We start from the raw sequence: 19,567 nt of genomic DNA on the forward strand, positions 1-19,567 counted from the left end.
ACTGATGTTTTACTGGTCAGGTCATGTGCAGAAAGCTGATGGTTCTGCACCTCTGCCAGACCTTACAAACAAATGTAATAAATGTTTTTTTCTACTTCATCATGCATGGTTATTTGGTTTGTTGAATACGCATGTAATCTTCAGTGTTACACAGTACCAGTGTGGAGTGGTCCTTCTACAGGGGTGTTAACATGGCCGACATCTGAGGGTCCCGCCGTCCTTCTGTGAGGGAAGGGTGCTGGTCCACAGGGATCCGTGTGGATCACTGTCGCTTGGGGGTTGTAGGGCACACCTGAAAATCCCACAGCAGGTAAAGTGAAACCCAGCACGCCTCACAGTGAGGCTCAAAAACCTTGTAAGTCTTTCCCAATGAACAAGTGATTATAAGAAGGGCTATGGTGCCATGTGATGTCATTAGAATGCTTAAGAATTTGTGATGTCATGTTAGAAATCTGTTTCTTTTTAAAAATGTTTATTTTTATTTGCTTTTTCCATGGTCAAAGAAATAACCCATGGTCTATTAATTATATTATACTGTACCATGTGTAAATGTAAAATAAAGATCTTGACAGTTGACAGTAGAATAAATATACATGTTATTTTTCTGAACCTTAGAAACCTACTACATAAATGTGTATATTTAATTATTATGAATAAGCCTATGGAAATCCATACTCATAAGAACTAAATATACTGTCTTACATAGAAGTATAAAATTATGTACAGTATATGAAAATGTATTTTTCTCACCATGAGTGGTAAAACCTGGTGTGTCTATGAAGTTCTTCTGTTCCTGGCCAGGCCTTGGCTGGTCGGTTCTCCTGTGGAAAAAACTCATTCTCGAGATAAAAAATTAGAAAGAATAGAAAGACAGAAAGATATAGAACAAATAGAAAGATCTGCGATTGTAAATTAGATATTATTTGTAAGATTTGTAATGTTTGTAAGTATTGTAAATCACAGCAAAATGTCGTGCGACTACTTCTCAGCTTTTCAGCATCGAAATTGAAATCCAAACATTCTAATCCAAACATTCCAAAGTTGAGTAGCACGTCATATCACAATTTCCTATTTTTTTAACTAAAACACCAAATCAGCCAGGCTGCTACAATAACCTGATGCAGCCTGGCTTGTACCCAAAGGGTTCATACCAGAGACCGTATATATATCAGTAGCGAACCGTGACCATTAAAAGTGGGCCCCCCTTTCCTAATTAACTGCAATAAAAATAAAATAAAAAAACTGAGACGACAGTACAGCTTTAGAAACGCAATAAACAATAATATCTGTACTAGATAACTTTTTAAGCAAAATAAGGTTCCAACAAAATAAGGTCCACAACTCCGTGTTCCTCCTTGTAAACAACTCGCACGTCAGCTAGCGTCACCACAGCGGGCGGAAATTATCATACAGTTAAGCCCGCCCACTAAGAGGGAAGATATGATTGGTCAATTTTACTGTCATTTGAAACTAGGTGCACGCGCGACTTCCTCGTTTGGTGTAAGGATGTAACCATATTTCCGGTTGGTATGCGGAAGTGCAGATGTTTATGGCCGAGTCTATGAAATTCACAAGGTGCCTCTTGGAGTTACCGAAGTTTACCGTCAACGATGTGCGTCGTATTGTCAGAGCATCAAGTACAACGCCACAGAGTAAACTTGAAAAGGGTTTCAAGTTCTACGTTTCATCCTACCTCTGCAATTTTGAAGGTAAGTGGCTGACGCTAGTTAGCTAGCTAGCCTGAGGTGGCAGTCTAATGAAGTGATGTTGTTTTTAGTAACGAACCGACCTGTCCTAGTACTAGAAATGCCTTTTAAAAACATGTTTGTATTTCTGATGGAAGTATCAGGCAAAAGTAAGGCTAACGAGATAACAGTGAGGGCTCACTGCTACAGATCTATGAAGAAAACAGATACACCACACCAGCTGAGAGTAGGACTGGTTAAAATGACACGAGTTCTGTTCAGTGTCACGTTCAAAGTTCTGTTGAACAAGTTCAAAAGTTAGTTCAACACAAGTTCAATCTTTTATTCTTGCTCTTACTTCACGTAAGCTGTGATAGCCATAGGCATTGGTTTTCAAAGCTTACAATGGTAGCCAAATGCAGAGTAGCTGAGTGGGAATCATTAGCAGTCTGTTTTGCCTATAGTAAACAAATGGGAGTTTATTTTACAGTTCGAGCTATTGTTATCTACCTCTATGACTCAAAAGCAGAATATAGTCCACCTCAGCTATTCTTCAAACTGCATTTTCTAAAATCTGCCAATCTGTCTTTCAAATCTTTTATCTTCTTTATTAACATATGGCTTCAACACTTACACCTATTAACATATTCTGATAACACTCTTCAAGAAGCAGTTGAAGTAAAACCTGCACTGTTCTGTTGTTGGTGGTGGAAACAACAAAATAATATAAATATAAGTAGGCCTGTTTCACTCCTATGTGTAAGCATTTCATCTGGAGTGAAAATGAAGTTTAAATCTAAAATATATTTTATAGTTTATAGTTGCTCAGTGAACTAGTAGATTGAACCATGCACAACACTGTAGAATAGAACGACAGTATAGCCAAGTGTTTTAAGAGTGATGCAAAACAGCACAAACGTTACATGAGACAATAGACAAGTGACATTCACCACTAACAACATGATGGGACAGAAATTGCGCCTATTGACATTGCTCAAGTCTTCTTTTCAAGATATTACATTTTGCCTCTTGTGTATTTCAGATGACATTACGTGATTCAATGCCAGTTGTGCTCATTAACAGCAACTGCTCTTGTGTTGCTGGTTGCGGAATCTGCAACCACTTGGTTGCATTGCTTTTCCAGACTGCTCATTATTCTGAATCTGGCATGTCTGTCGTGCCTCCTGTCCTTTCATGCACACAGACAGAACAGAAGTGGCATAAACCACCAACAATGGTTTGTCTTATTTCATTATTTAATGTTAGTTAATGTATCACAGTCACTTTACTAACACCATCTTTTAAATTAATAGGGGGTGAAGCCTGGACCCGTGGATGCCATGGTTGTCCTAAAGCCAAAACCAGGTGCTACTACAGCCAGTGGAGTTAGGTATGTAGTACCAAATTTAATAGGCAGATTACAGTGTGTGGTAAAAAAATAAATGCTTTTGATCATCTGATAAGACCCTGTTCTCTTCAAAATTTAATTTAGCCTCGTTGTACTTCAGATGACATGTGATATGTGATTCACAATCAGTTGTGCTGGTGAACAGATTACAATGTGTAAAAATAAATGTTATTCACTCTTCTTTTAGTACACTTTTCAAGGGCTACAGCGGTGAGCTCCCACACCGGGCCACCCTCAATCCTGGACCAGTCTACGCTGGAATGAAAGCAGATTCTCTTCCACTCATCTGCACAATGAACATCTCGCCTGACAAGCCACTTGTGGACTCCATCTTTGGGAAGGTACAAGTTGGCAGTGTATTGTCCTATCAACAACCACCACCTCCATCTGACAGTGTTGTCATACATGAGGATGCACCCCCATTCCCGAGTCTGCCACTAGAATGTTACCATCTAAGCCCACCTGAATATTCATTTGTGCCAACACACCAAGAACAGCTACACCTAAGCTCACTTTCTGTGACCTTGTCACAGTCACACCTTATTGAGGAGGCAACAAGATCCCAAAGTGCTACACCTGAGTGTCATTCACTTAGGAGAGAAATAGTGACTGCCTCACATTTCAGAGAGGTGAGCCACGTTAGAGGTCCAGGTGCTGCAGAAAGCCTGGCAGAAAGGATAATCCGAGGGACAAGACAAACAGCACACATGAAGAGGGGACTTGAAATGGAAACGGGGGCCTTAAAGGACTATGCAGTTCTGAAAAACTTGAACTTGACCCACTTGAGCGTCCATCATTTGGGCTTGTTGAAATTAAGTGCCCAAATGCACAAAGCTATGTAGACTGCAAATTCCTCAAAGTGGCACAAGGCCTACACAGATTGAAGGAGAGCCATTGTTATTATTGGCAAATCCAGGGCCAGTTATTGATTACTGGTATGCAGTGGTGTGATTTAGTTATCTGTGCCCATGATGATATTTTTGTGCAGCGAGTTTACAGAGATAGCAGTGTATTAGAAGAGGTGAAAAGGAGGTGTCACATGTTTTTCTTTAACACTTACATGCCAAAATACCTCTCTATGCCCAAGCAATAGAAAATCATAATGAACTCATGAACAATTAAAACAATTTCAAATTATTCTGTCAATTGTATTACTATTGTATTCATTTCATTTTTACAAATACAGTAAAAGTTAAGAAATACATAATGTTGTATTGTGTTGTCAATTTTACATATAAAAGTGAAAGCATTTTATACTATTTATCATATTGCACTGTACCTTAACATTGCAGCCAATATTTACAGACTAGCATGACCTAAAGCAGGGGTCGGCAAGCTTTTTGACTCGGAGCCACAAAAGCAAAATAATTGGAAATTTATTTCAGTGACGATGACATGTCACTCAAGCGAACCGAAACTAAATACTGGACATTTGTGAAATTCCACCCGAACATTTTTTAAGTCTCAAAAATAATATACGTTAATTAAATACTCATTAATTCTATTCAAAAGCTTAGCTGCATGCGGCTCTGGAGCCGCGGCTTGCCAACCCCTGACCTTAAAGGGATCATTTTAAGGTTGGAGAAAATATAAAATAATAATAAATCACCATCATTCACATTACATCATCTGTCTAATTCTGGATTGAGATTAGCCATTGTTTGCCCAGGCTTTTACCAAGGGGCCATTTTGATAATTCACCAAAAGACAGGCAACAGTAAAAAATTTGGTTTATGCTCCCTGTGATTGAAAGGGGGATCACTGTGCTGAATATTTTATGTTCTTTGACTCTGCGAATCACACGCTCAACATGGACTCTCAGTCTTGCAATGGACTGTGACGTTCTGATCTCTGACCTAGACAGTTGAGCTCTCTTTGACAGAAACGTGGGTATGTGGACTTTGCATGGAACGCAGTCTTCAACAAGGAAACCCTTGTCCACCATGATGGCCATAGATGGGTCAAGGAGGGCCACAATGCCAGACTGCTTTAAGATCTCTTTATCACTGATAGCACCTTGATAAAGAGAAGACACAAAGGTCACTGCGCCATGAGGGGCTATCCCAATCAACCCTTTGAATGTACAGTGTGATTTATAAGTGGAAAACACTTCACTCTGGAGGAGAAGGGAATTTGGAGTTTGACATCTCAGTTCTGTGCAATCTAAAATTATTTGAGTGTCAGCATAGTCCTGAAACACATCTGGGAGGTGAGTTTTCACAGTGTCCACATCTAACCAAATAGAAACAGCTCCCAATACAGTATAAAGGAAGTTGGCCCAGGTGTTAATAATACGACTAACAGTTGACCGATGTATTCTAAATCTGTGGGCCAAATCCTTTTGCATCAGTCCCAATGACAGGTAGTTCATGAAGAGAAAAAACTCATCAATTGGTTGAAGAACCTGGGGAAAAAATACATTATCCTATTGTCATATTACATTATGACTATCAAAACTTCTTTTGATGTAAAGATTAATTTGAAAATGATGACATAACATGCTTTGTATGGACAAGACGAAAACATTTACCGTTGCACTGGCAGAGTGAGGGACCTGATCAGTCTTCTCAACAGTCTGTGCTCTTGTAACCCGTATGATGTGGGTGGCTGGCTCTATTTGCTTCCAAAAGCCCATGAGGTGGGCATGGCTTGCAAATCTGTGGAATATAAAAGTTATATATAAAGTTATATAATGGCTAATTCATTCACAATGTATTTCAGACACCAGAGAAGGCCCATCCGTGTACTGTGTCCTGCCATATTTTTTATTTACCTGGTAAAGAATCGTATGTCATCATCAGAGGCAGAAAACCGCTCCAAACAGAACTTGCTGCTGAGAGTTAAGTCTTCGATTTGTTTTCGGAGCCTTGGTATCTCCTTGCGTAGCTCTTCATTTTCATTGAGGGAGAGATCAAGAGCAGCAGGCTCATTACTGACGCAGTAGTCATGTTCATGACATGGTAAGGGGTCATCATCATCATGGTCAGTCTGCATCTCTGTTAGATCAGTGTTGGGTGGACGCTCTGTTCTTTCCCATACTCCAGGTCGTGGAGTTGGAATAGTATAGTTATTCCATTGAAATAGCACAGGAAAAGCTCCAGGTCGCAGTCGTCGTCGTCCAGTAGGATTGGGAGGTTCGAGCAGCGATAAAATATCGCAAACACACACGGGAAGTACTCGTGATAATAAAATGATCTCTCCTGATCTTAACCACCCATTGTTTCTGCAGTTCTGAGTCCTTTGGAAAGGTGTGGAAGCTCAGGTAGGAATTACACCTTGTCGATGCTGTGCACAATGGTACACAGCAGTGGTGGTTGGACCTGCTGTCTGTACGTTGTTGAAACGATACTTTTTTTTGTTTAACTGTCATGTTTAGGACACGTAAACGGACAGGAGATGAAGGAAACTTCCAAGTAAATAACGGTAAATATGCTCGTTACAAGACTGGTGAGGTGAATAGCTAGCACAGTGTACGCTTTCAATGGCTACCGGATGTCAACAACCATCCTAAACTTTTAGCAGAAATTACGTCACTTAACAGCGTGCACATATGCCATTGTCCCCTGATTGTCCTCATGTATTATTGTTTGTGTGTATTTGTAACTTTCCATATTCCCCAGTAATTGTTCTAGGTAAAGACACTCTTGAACAGTAGAAGCAAGTGCCATATACTCTGCTTCACATGTGGAAAGTGCAACAGTAGGTTGCTTCTTCGTCTTCCATGAAATAAGTGCGCTGTTCTCACTTAGGCTCACACAGTATCCTGTTGTACTGCGGCGATCACTGGTATCAGCCGCCCAGTCTGCATCGCTGTAGGCTTGTATACCAAGATTCTCAGTGTTGTTTCTCCTAAAGGTTAAACCTTTGTTTGATGTACCTTTAAGGTATCGCAGGACATGTTTCACAGTGACCCATTGCTCCTGTGTAGGCTCAGCTAGGTACTGTGACAGCCTGCTCACCACAAAACTCAGATCAGGCCTAGTGCAGGTTGTCAGGTATATCAGACTGCCCACGGCCTCTCTGTACATTCTGATGTCTGTCATTTTAACTGCATCATCACTGTATTCAAGCTTTTGCTCACAAGGAGTTTCTCTTACCCTACATTCTGACATGTTAAAACGCTGTAGAGTTTTGTTCGTGTACTTTTCTTGTGACATCTTAATACACCCACCAGAAAAATCAAAATGTATACCAAGAAAATGCTTGAGTTGCCCCAAATCCTTCATCTTGAATTGCTGTGCAAGCATCCCTTTCACTCTTTTCAATTAATTTCCATCCCTTGCAGCGATGATTAGATCATAGAACCATACAATTATGATCACTTTCCCTTCTTTTGACTCTTGAGAATATACACAATGGTCAGCTTGGTTTTGTGTGAATCCATTTTCTGTTAAACAATTATGTAAAACCCTATTCCAATTTCGTCCAGACTGTTTGAGTCCATAAAGTGATTTCTCCAGCTTATATACTGTAAGAACGCCGTTTTCACATCCATCTGGTGGACCAGTAAATTTTCCTGTACTGCCTTTTGTAACACAACTCTTATACTCGTTAGGTCTGCTGTTGGTGAAAACGTTTCCCCATAGTCTACTCCCATTTTCTGGCTGTAGCCCTTAGCGGTAAATTGAGCCTTGTATTGGTCATTTCCATCTACACCAGACTTGATTGCGTAAACCCACCTACCCCCCACGGGTTTCTTGCCCACTGCTAGTGTTGTCGGGGTGAAGGTTTTGTTTCTCATTTAGAGATTGGATTTCTTCATCCATTGCTTTTCTCCATTCTTTTGAATTGTCTGATTGCATTGCTTCATCATAAGTCTGTGGAATGCCACACACTGCTCTACAGCAGTAGTCTACTGTGATATGCATTCCATCACTATCCTCGTCTTCAGTTACGTAGTCACCTAGGTAATTTGGTGCCCTTCTATCTCTAGTTGGATACCGCCTACTCTCAGGATATAAAGTTACACAGGTTTAATAATTAGGAACAAACTAAAATACAAATTATTTATAATAAATACATTTTATATATTATATTTTTTTATAATAAATTATTTTTGTTATCATTAAAAGTCAGTTTCCAGTAATTCAATTTCCCATGATGTAATTTATTGACATGAGACAGTACTCATGCATTTACTCACTACTTGAGTAGCTTTTTATCAAAGTGCTTTTTTACTTTTACTCAAGTAAATTTTTGGATGCATACTTTTACTTTTACTTGAGTAACATTTGGTTCAAGTAACAGTATTTTAACTTGAGTAAAATTGTTGAATACTCTACCCACCTCTGTCAGTGTGTGATGTTCATACATGCAGCCCTAATTCCTGTAATTAGGCTTGTTGACGCAGCTCTAGTTAGTGATGCGCGGATCGATACTGAAATATCCATTCCATCGATACCAGGTCTTTATGTTGTAAAATCGATTTTCAAATCAAAATATCCATACTTTTGATACTTCAGTCATTTGAGGTGATGCAAAGCACTAACAGGAACACTGTGGAAGTAACAAAAATATTGAGATCTTGTCTAAATGATATGCGGTTGGTGGGAACTACTTTTTCTTCCGCCTGGGTCAGTGCATAATGCGTAAGTACTGCGGCACGCTCACACACACACACACACACACACACACACACACACACACACAGACGCTCACTCAGTGTACTAGGGCGCTGTACGTACGCTATGGCGGAACGCAAGAGAAGTCATGTGTGGAGCTATTTCAGCCCCACAAAGAGCCAAGATGCTGTTTGTGATTTGTGTAAAAAAAAAAACTATAAGGAGTTGTGGCAACACAAGAAATCTTGTTAAACACCTTAGGGTAAACCCAAAGGTCCAATATGAGGCTTTCATGCTTAGGCGGATAAAATAGGAGAGCACTGTGTCAGGTGGTGCTAAAGGTTGTAAAAAAAAATCGGTTGCAGGTCACTAGGAGCCCTTCATCCCTTCAATCGCATGCCATTACCATACGATTCTTTTCAAAGGGAGCGCAACATCTAGTGCTTCCTAACAACACATTTAATGTTGGCTATTTGTACAATATATATAGCACTACACATTCGTATATGTCTCGATGACGGTATGCCAAAAAATATATTACCCTAAATATATTTAGGAAACAGAATAGTTCTATATTACATATATTTTAGTTCTACATTAACTGTTCAAACGTTATTTTATTTTTTCCCTGTGCAAAAAAATAAGATTTCGCTACCAGAATGCGTTACTATTTTGCATATTGAGGCTACTAAACCAATCAGCTTGAAGTCGCCATATTACGCCCTCTGACGTTTCTAGAAAGTAAACAGGAAACTAACGAGCTAACTGTGATGCCCGCTGTTCGTTTACAGAGGGCCACGCAGTTATAATTCAGCTCAATACCAGTTTCAAATGACAGCTAAATTGACTAATCATATCTTCCGTCTTAATGGGCGAGCTTAACTGTAGCCCGCTGTGGCGACGCTAGCTGTCGTTAGCGTACCACCGTTAGATAGTTTCCACTCGCGTTGTTTACATATTCCGCTCCCGAGGAACACGGAGCTGTGAACCTTATTTTGTTGGTACCTTATTTTTGCTTATCTAGTACATATGTTATTGGTTTATTGCGTTTTTAAAGCTGTAATGTCGTCTCAATTTTTATTATTTATTAATGGCTTAGGTGCACGCACCACTTCGTCGTTTGGTGTAAGGATGGTACCATATTTCCGGTTGGTATGCGGAAGTGCAGATGTTTATGGCCGAGTCTATGAAATTCACAAGGTGCCTCTTGGAGTTTCCGAAGTTTACCGTCAACGATGTGCGTCGTATTGTCAGAGCATCAAGTACAACGCCACAGAGTACACTTGAAAAGGGTTTCAAGTTCTACGTTTCATCCTACCTCTGCAATTTTGAAGGTAAGTGGCTGACGCTAGTTAGCTAGCTAGCCTGAGGTGGCAGTCTAATGAAGTGATGTTGTTTTTAGTAACGAACCGACCTGTCCTAGTACTAGAAATACCTTTTAAAAACATGTTTGTATTTCTGATGGAAGTATCAGGCAAAAGTAAGGCTAACGAGATAACAGTGAGGGCTCACTGCTACAGATCTATGAAGAAAACAGATACGCCACACCAGCTGAGAGTTGGACTGGTTAAAATGACACGAGTTCTGTTCAGTGTCACGTTCAAAGTTCTGTTGAACAAGTTCAAAAGTTAGTTCAACACAAGTTCAATCTTTTATCCTTGCTCTTACTTCACGTAAGCTGTGATAGCCATAGGCATTGGTTTTCAAAGCTTACAATGGTAGCCAAATGCAGAGTAGCTGAGTGGGAATCATTAGCAGTCTGTTTTGCCTATAGTAAACAAATGGGAGTTTATTTTACAGTTCGAGCTATTGTTATCTACCTCTATGACTCAAAAGCAGAATATAGTCCACCTCAGCTATTCTTCAAACTGCATTTTCTAAAATCTGTCAATCTGTCTTCCATATCTTTTATCTTCTTTATTAACATATGGCTTCAACACTTACACCTATTAACATATTCTGATAACACTCTTCAAGAAGCAGTTGAAGTAAAACCTGCACTGTTCTGTTGTTGGTGGTGGAAACAACAAAATAATATAAATATAAGTAGGCCTGTTTCACTCCTATGTGTAAGCATTTCATCTGGAGTGAAAATGAAGTTTAAATCTAAAATATATTTTATAGTTTATAGTTGCTCAGTGAACTAGTAGATTGAACCATGCACAACACTGTAGAATAGAACGACAGTATAGCCAAGTGTTTTAAGAGTGATGCAAAACAGCACAAACGTTACATGAGACAATAGACAAGTGACATTCACCACTAACAACATGATGGGACAGAAATTGCGCCTATTGACATTGCTCAAGTCTTCTTTTCAAGATATTACATTTTGCCTCTTGTGTATTTCAGATGACATTACGTGATTCAATGCCAGTTGTGCTCATTAACAGCAACTGCTCTTGTGTTGCTGGTTGCGGAATCTGCAACCACTTGGTTGCATTGCTTTTCCAGACTGCTCATTATTCTGAATCTGGCATGTCTGTCGTGCCTCCTGTCCTTTCATGCACACAGACAGAACAGAAGTGGCATAAACCACCAACAATGGTTTGTCTTATTTCATTATTTAATGTTAGTTAATGTATCACAGTCACTTTACTAACACCATCTTTTAAATTAATAGGGGGTGAAGCCTGGACCCGTGGATGCCATGGTTGTCCTAAAGCCAAAACCAGGTGCTACTACAGCCAGTGGAGTTAGGTATGTAGTACCAAATTTAATAGGCAGATTACAGTGTGTGGTAAAAAAATAAATGCTTTTGATCATCTGATAAGACCCTGTTCTCTTCAAAATTTAATTTAGCCTCGTTGTACTTCAGATGACATGTGATATGTGATTCACAATCAGTTGTGCTGGTGAACAGATTACAATGTGTAAAAATAAATGTTATTCACTCTTCTTTTAGTACACTTTTCAAGGGCTACAGCGGTGAGCTCCCACACCGGGCCACCCTCAATCCTGGACCAGTCTACGCTGGAATGAAAGCAGATTCTCTTCCACTCATCTGCACAATGAACATCTCGCCTGACAAGCCACTTGTGGACTCCATCTTTGGGAAGGTACAAGTTGGCAGTGTATTGTCCTATCAACAACCACCACCTCCATCTGACAGTGTTGTCATACATGAGGATGCACCCCCATTCCCGAGTCTGCCACTAGAATGTTACCATCTAAGCCCACCTGAATATTCATTTGTGCCAACACACCAAGAACAGCTACACCTAAGCTCACTTTCTGTGACCTTGTCACAGTCACACCTTATTGAGGAGGCAACAAGATCCCAAAGTGCTACACCTGAGTGTCATTCACTTAGGAGAGAAATAGTGACTGCCTCACATTTCAGAGAGGTGAGCCACGTTAGAGGTCCAGGTGCTGCAGAAAGCCTGGCAGAAAGGATAATCCGAGGGACAAGACAAACAGCACACATGAAGAGGGGACTTGAAATGGAAACGGGGGCCTTAAAGGACTATGCAGTTCTGAAAAACTTGAACTTGACCCACTTGAGCGTCCATCATTTGGGCTTGTTGAAATTAAGTGCCCAAATGCACAAAGCTATGTAGACTGCAAATTCCTCAAAGTGGCACAAGGCCTACACAGATTGAAGGAGAGCCATTGTTATTATTGGCAAATCCAGGGCCAGTTATTGATTACTGGTATGCAGTGGTGTGATTTAGTTATCTGTGCCCATGATGATATTTTTGTGCAGCGAGTTTACAGAGATAGCAGTGTATTAGAAGAGGTGAAAAGGAGGTGTCACATGTTTTTCTTTAACACTTACATGCCAAAATACCTCTCTATGCCCAAGCAATAGAAAATCATAATGAACTCATGAACAATTAAAACAATTTCAAATTATTCTGTCAATTGTATTACTATTGTATTCATTTCATTTTTACAAATACAGTAAAAGTTAAGAAATACATAATGTTGTATTGTGTTGTCAATTTTACATATAAAAGTGAAAGCATTTTATACTATTTATCATATTGCACTGTACCTTAACATTGCAGCCAATATTTACAGACTAGCATGACCTAAAGCAGGGGTCGGCAAGCTTTTTGACTCGGAGCCACAAAAGCAAAATAATTGGAAATTTATTTCAGTGACGATGACATGTCACTCAAGCGAACCGAAACTAAATACTGGACATTTGTGAAATTCCACCCGAACATTTTTTAAGTCTCAAAAATAATATACGTTAATTAAATACTCATTAATTCTATTCAAAAGCTTAGCTGCATGCGGCTCTGGAGCCGCGGCTTGCCAACCCCTGACCTTAAAGGGATCATTTTAAGGTTGGAGAAAATATAAAATAATAATAAATCACCATCATTCACATTACATCATCTGTCTAATTCTGGATTGAGATTAGCCATTGTTTGCCCAGGCTTTTACCAAGGGGCCATTTTGATAATTCACCAAAAGACAGGCAACAGTAAAAAATTTGGTTTATGCTCCCTGTGATTGAAAGGGGGATCACTGTGCTGAATATTTTATGTTCTTTGACTCTGCGAATCACACGCTCAACATGGACTCTCAGTCTTGCAATGGACTGTGACGTTCTGATCTCTGACCTAGACAGTTGAGCTCTCTTTGACAGAAACGTGGGTATGTGGACTTTGCATGGAACGCAGTCTTCAACAAGGAAACCCTTGTCCACCATGATGGCCATAGATGGGTCAAGGAGGGCCACAATGCCAGACTGCTTTAAGATCTCTTTATCACTGATAGCACCTTGATAAAGAGAAGACACAAAGGTCACTGCGCCATGAGGGGCTATCCCAATCAACCCTTTGAATGTACAGTGTGATTTATAAGTGGAAAACACTTCACTCTGGAGGAGAAGGGAATTTGGAGTTTGACATCTCAGTTCTGTGCAATCTAAAATTATTTGAGTGTCAGCATAGTCCTGAAACACATCTGGGAGGTGAGTTTTCACAGTGTCCACATCTAACCAAATAGAAACAGCTCCCAATACAGTATAAAGGAAGTTGGCCCAGGTGTTAATAATACGACTAACAGTTGACCGATGTATTCTAAATCTGTGGGCCAAATCCTTTTGCATCAGTCCCAATGACAGGTAGTTCATGAAGAGAAAAAACTCATCAATTGGTTGAAGAACCTGGGGAAAAAATACATTATCCTATTGTCATATTACATTATGACTATCAAAACTTCTTTTGATGTAAAGATTAATTTGAAAATGATGACATAACATGCTTTGTATGGACAAGACGAAAACATTTACCGTTGCACTGGCAGAGTGAGGGACCTGATCAGTCTTCTCAACAGTCTGTGCTCTTGTAACCCGTATGATGTGGGTGGCTGGCTCTATTTGCTTCCAAAAGCCCATGAGGTGGGCATGGCTTGCAAATCTGTGGAATATAAAAGTTATATATAAAGTTATATAATGGCTAATTCATTCACAATGTATTTCAGACACCAGAGAAGGCCCATCCGTGTACTGTGTCCTGCCATATTTTTTATTTACCTGGTAAAGAATCGTATGTCATCATCAGAGGCAGAAAACCGCTCCAAACAGAACTTGCTGCTGAGAGTTAAGTCTTCGATTTGTTTTCGGAGCCTTGGTATCTCCTTGCGTAGCTCTTCATTTTCATTGAGGGAGAGATCAAGAGCAGCAGGCTCATTACTGACGCAGTAGTCATGTTCATGACACGGTAAGGGGTCATCATCATCATGGTCAGTCTGCATCTCTGTTAGATCAGTGTTGGGTGGACGCTCTGTTCTTTCCCATACTCCAGGTCGTGGAGTTGGAATAGTATAGTTATTCCATTGAAATAGCACAGGAAAAGCTCCAGGTCGCAGTCGTCGTCGTCCAGTAGGATTGGGAGGTTCGAGCAGCGATAAAATATCGCAAACACACACGGGAAGTACTCGTGATAATAAAATGATCTCTCCTGATCTTAACCACCCATTGTTTCTGCAGTTCTGAGTCCTTTGGAAAGGTGTGGAAGCTCAGGTAGGAATTACACCTTGTCGATGCTGTGCACAATGGTACACAGCAGTGGTGGTTGGACCTGCTGTCTGTACGTTGTTGAAACGATACTTTTTTTTGTTTAACTGTCATGTTTAGGACACGTAAACGGACAGGAGATGAAGGAAACTTCCAAGTAAATAACGGTAAATATGCTCGTTACAAGACTGGTGAGGTGAATAGCTAGCACAGTGTACGCTTTCAATGGCTACCGGATGTCAACAACCATCCTAAACTTTTAGCAGAAATTACGTCACTTAACAGCGTGCACATATGCCATTGTCCCCTGATTGTCCTCATGTATTATTGTTTGTGTGTATTTGTAACTTTCCATATTCCCCAGTAATTGTTCTAGGTAAAGACACTCTTGAACAGTAGAAGCAAGTGCCATATACTCTGCTTCACATGTGGAAAGTGCAACAGTAGGTTGCTTCTTCGTCTTCCATGAAATAAGTGCGCTGTTCTCACTTAGGCTCACACAGTATCCTGTTGTACTGCGGCGATCACTGGTATCAGCCGCCCAGTCTGCATCGCTGTAGGCTTGTATACCAAGATTCTCAGTGTTGTTTCTCCTAAAGGTTAAACCTTTGTTTGATGTACCTTTAAGGTATCGCAGGACATGTTTCACAGTGACCCATTGCTCCTGTGTAGGCTCAGCTAGGTACTGTGACAGCCTGCTCACCACAAAACTCAGATCAGGCCTAGTGCAGGTTGTCAGGTATATCAGACTGCCCACGGCCTCTCTGTACATTCTGATGTCTGTCATTTTAACTGCATCATCACTGTATTCAAGCTTTTGCTCACAAGGAGTTTCTCTTACCCTACATTCTGACATGTTAAAACGCTGTAGAGTTTTGTTCGTGTACTTTTCTTGTGACATCTTAATACACCCACCAGAAAAATCAAAATGTATACCAAGAAAATGCTTGAGTTGCCCCAAATCCTTCATCTTGAATTGCTGTGCAAGCATCCCTTTCACTCTTTTCAATTAATTTCCATCCCTTGCAGCGATGATTAGATCATAGAACCATACAATTATGATCACTTTCCCTTCTTTTGACTCTTGAGAATATACACAATGGTCAGCTTGGTTTTGTGTGAATCCATTTTCTGTTAAACAATTATGTAAAACCCTATTCCAATTTCGTCCAGACTGTTTGAGTCCATAAAGTGATTTCTCCAGCTTATATACTGTAAGAACGCCGTTTTCACATCCATCTGGTGGACCAGTAAATTTTCCTGTACTGCCTTTTGTAACACAACTCTTATACTCGTTAGGTCTGCTGTTGGTGAAAACGTTTCCCCATAGTCTACTCCCATTTTCTGGCTGTAGCCCTTAGCGGTAAATCGAGCCTTGTATTGGTCATTTCCATCTACACCAGACTTGATTGCGTAAACCCACCTACCCCCCACGGGTTTCTTGCCCACTGCTAGTGTTGTCGGGGTGAAGGTTTTGTTTCTCATTTAGAGATTGGATTTCTTCATCCATTGCTTTTCTCCATTCTTTTGAATTGTCTGATTGCATTGCTTCATCATAAGTCTGTGGAATGCCACACACTGCTCTACAGCAGTAGTCTACTGTGATATGCATTCCATCACTATCCTCGTCTTCAGTTACGTAGTCACCTAGGTAATTTGGTGCCCTTCTATCTCTAGTTGGATACCGCCTACTCTCAGGATATAAAGTTACACAGGTTTAATAATTAGGAACAAACTAAAATACAAATTATTTATAATAAATACATTTTATATATTATATTTTTTTATAATAAATTATTTTTGTTATCATTAAAAGTCAGTTTCCAGTAATTCAATTTCCCATGATGTAATTTATTGACATGAGACAGTACTCATGCATTTACTCACTACTTGAGTAGCTTTTTATCAAAGTGCTTTTTTACTTTTACTCAAGTAAATTTTTGGATGCATACTTTTACTTTTACTTGAGTAACATTTGGTTCAAGTAACAGTATTTTAACTTGAGTAAAATTGTTGAATACTCTACCCACCTCTGTCAGTGTGTGATGTTCATACATGCAGCCCTAATTCCTGTAATTAGGCTTGTTGACGCAGCTCTAGTTAGTGATGCGCGGATCGATACTGAAATATCCATTCCATCGATACCAGGTCTTTATGTTGTAAAATCGATTTTCAAATCAAAATATCCATACTTTTGATACTTCAGTCATTTGAGGTGATGCAAAGCACTAACAGGAACACTGTGGAAGTAACAAAAATATTGAGATCTTGTCTAAATGATATGCGGTTGGTGGGAACTACTTTTTCTTCCGCCTGGGTCAGTGCATAATGCGTAAGTACTGCGGCACGCTCACACACACACACACACACACACACACACACACACACACACAGACGCTCACTCAGTGTACTAGGGCGCTGTACGTACGCTATGGCGGAACGCAAGAGAAGTCATGTGTGGAGCTATTTCAGCCCCACAAAGAGCCAAGATGCTGTTTGTGATTTGTGTAAAAAAAAAAACTATAAGGAGTTGTGGCAACACAAGAAATCTTGTTAAACACCTTAGGGTAAACCCAAAGGTCCAATATGAGGCTTTCATGCTTAGGCGGATAAAATAGGAGAGCACTGTGTCAGGTGGTGCTAAAGGTTGTAAAAAAAAATCGGTTGCAGGTCACTAGGAGCCCTTCATCCCTTCAATCGCATGCCATTACCATACGATTCTTTTCAAAGGGAGCGCAACATCTAGTGCTTCCTAACAACACATTTAATGTTGGCTATTTGTACAATATATATAGCACTACACATTCGTATATGTCTCGATGACGGTATGCCAAAAAATATATTACCCTAAATATATTTAGGAAACAGAATAGTTCTATATTACATATATTTTAGTTCTACATTAACTGTTCAAACGTTATTTTATTTTTTCCCTGTGCAAAAAAATAAGATTTCGCTACCAGAATGCGTTACTATTTTGCATATTGAGGCTACTAAACCAATCAGCTTGAAGTCGCCATATTACGCCCTCTGACGTTTCTAGAAAGTAAACAGGAAACTAACGAGCTAACTGTGATGCCCGCTGTTCGTTTACAGAGGGCCACGCAGTTATAATTCAGCTCAATACCAGTTTCAAATGACAGCTAAATTGACTAATCATATCTTCCGTCTTAATGGGCGAGCTTAACTGTAGCCCGCTGTGGCGACGCTAGCTGTCGTTAGCGTACCACCGTTAGATAGTTTCCACTCGCGTTGTTTACATATTCCGCTCCCGAGGAACACGGAGCTGTGAACCTTATTTTGTTGGTACCTTATTTTTGCTTATCTAGTACATATGTTATTGGTTTATTGCGTTTTTAAAGCTGTAATGTCGTCTCAATTTTTATTATTTATTAATGGCTTAGGTGCACGCACCACTTCGTCGTTTGGTGTAAGGATGGTACCATATTTCCGGTTGGTATGCGGAAGTGCAGATGTTTATGGCCGAGTCTATGAAATTCACAAGGTGCCTCTTGGAGTTTCCGAAGTTTACCGTCAACGATGTGCGTCGTATTGTCAGAGCATCAAGTACAACGCCACAGAGTACACTTGAAAAGGGTTTCAAGTTCTACGTTTCATCCTACCTCTGCAATTTTGAAGGTAAGTGGCTGACGCTAGTTAGCTAGCTAGCCTGAGGTGGCAGTCTAATGAAGTGATGTTGTTTTTAGTAACGAACCGACCTGTCCTAGTACTAGAAATACCTTTTAAAAACATGTTTGTATTTCTGATGGAAGTATCAGGCAAAAGTAAGGCTAACGAGATAACAGTGAGGGCTCACTGCTACAGATCTATGAAGAAAACAGATACGCCACACCAGCTGAGAGTTGGACTGGTTAAAATGACACGAGTTCTGTTCAGTGTCACGTTCAAAGTTCTGTTGAACAAGTTCAAAAGTTAGTTCAACACAAGTTCAATCTTTTATCCTTGCTCTTACTTCACGTAAGCTGTGATAGCCATAGGCATTGGTTTTCAAAGCTTACAATGGTAGCCAAATGCAGAGTAGCTGAGTGGGAATCATTAGCAGTCTGTTTTGCCTATAGTAAACAAATGGGAGTTTATTTTACAGTTCGAGCTATTGTTATCTACCTCTATGACTCAAAAGCAGAATATAGTCCACCTCAGCTATTCTTCAAACTGCATTTTCTAAAATCTGTCAATCTGTCTTCCATATCTTTTATCTTCTTTATTAACATATGGCTTCAACACTTACACCTATTAACATATTCTGATAACACTCTTCAAGAAGCAGTTGAAGTAAAACCTGCACTGTTCTGTTGTTGGTGGTGGAAACAACAAAATAATATAAATATAAGTAGGCCTGTTTCACTCCTATGTGTAAGCATTTCATCTGGAGTGAAAATGAAGTTTAAATCTAAAATATATTTTATAGTTTATAGTTGCTCAGTGAACTAGTAGATTGAACCATGCACAACACTGTAGAATAGAACGACAGTATAGCCAAGTGTTTTAAGAGTGATGCAAAACAGCACAAACGTTACATGAGACAATAGACAAGTGACATTCACCACTAACAACATGATGGGACAGAAATTGCGCCTATTGACATTGCTCAAGTCTTCTTTTCAAGATATTACATTTTGCCTCTTGTGTATTTCAGATGACATTACGTGATTCAATGCCAGTTGTGCTCATTAACAGCAACTGCTCTTGTGTTGCTGGTTGCGGAATCTGCAACCACTTGGTTGCATTGCTTTTCCAGACTGCTCATTATTCTGAATCTGGCATGTCTGTCGTGCCTCCTGTCCTTTCATGCACACAGACAGAACAGAAGTGGCATAAACCACCAACAATGGTTTGTCTTATTTCATTATTTAATGTTAGTTAATGTATCACAGTCACTTTACTAACACCATCTTTTAAATTAATAGGGGGTGAAGCC

This window comes from Brachyhypopomus gauderio, unplaced genomic scaffold (genome assembly GCF_052324685.1).
Source record: "Brachyhypopomus gauderio isolate BG-103 unplaced genomic scaffold, BGAUD_0.2 sc34, whole genome shotgun sequence".
Lineage (NCBI taxonomy): Eukaryota > Metazoa > Chordata > Actinopteri > Gymnotiformes > Hypopomidae > Brachyhypopomus > Brachyhypopomus gauderio.